Source organism: Pygoscelis adeliae, unplaced genomic scaffold (genome assembly GCF_000699105.1).
Source record: "Pygoscelis adeliae isolate BGI_AS28 unplaced genomic scaffold, ASM69910v1 Scaffold290, whole genome shotgun sequence".
NCBI lineage: Eukaryota > Metazoa > Chordata > Aves > Sphenisciformes > Spheniscidae > Pygoscelis > Pygoscelis adeliae.
Genome location: NW_008823965.1, coordinates 1,751,423 through 1,752,120, shown reverse-complemented (window position 1 = coordinate 1,752,120; position 698 = coordinate 1,751,423).

The following is a 698-nucleotide window of genomic DNA, read 5'->3' as shown; positions in this document are numbered from 1 at the left end:
GGGCAGGGAACAGGGCTGTGCCGAATGCCTGCCCCGCCGCCCCGGCCCCGCTCAGCCCCCTGGGGCTAAAGCCCTCCCGGCACCGTGGGGGACCCAGACGAGTCCCGCCCTGTACGGAGGGGCACAAGAAACGATAGAGATGTCCCAAAATACATGTGAAGGGACCCCCGTGTCCCTGCTGGCAGGGACGCCCCTATACCCCCCCAAACCTTCACTGTCCTGCGCTGGACAGCGGTGCAAGCCCAACAGGGGTGCGTGGTCACCGGGAAAAGACGAAAGAGCCTACTTGTGCCAATTCATCCCGCATAGCCAGACAGCATCGATACACGTCTTTAAAACCACAGGTATTTCTGTTTGAGGTTTTAGTTCTCCTCCTCTAAACGGGAGCGAGCCATATGGTGCTTGGAAAGCAAAGCCAAACCCCTGCCTGCCGTGGCGCTGGCTGCATGCGGGGATGCCGGTGCACATCGCTATTCCTTAGGTAAATACGGGCAAACACGAGGCTGAAGAACATGCCTCCCACACGCCGTGGCATGGTTTGATAAACCCGGACTGACGGTGAACCTCAGCCCTCCCCACACCCAGCAGCACCGAGAAAAAGCCGCTTTTTTCTTTTTTATTAAACCTGCTTCCTAAGGAACCTTTCCACAGCTGGAGAGTCCAACTCCACGCGGCAGCATTTGCCAGCCACAACTTGG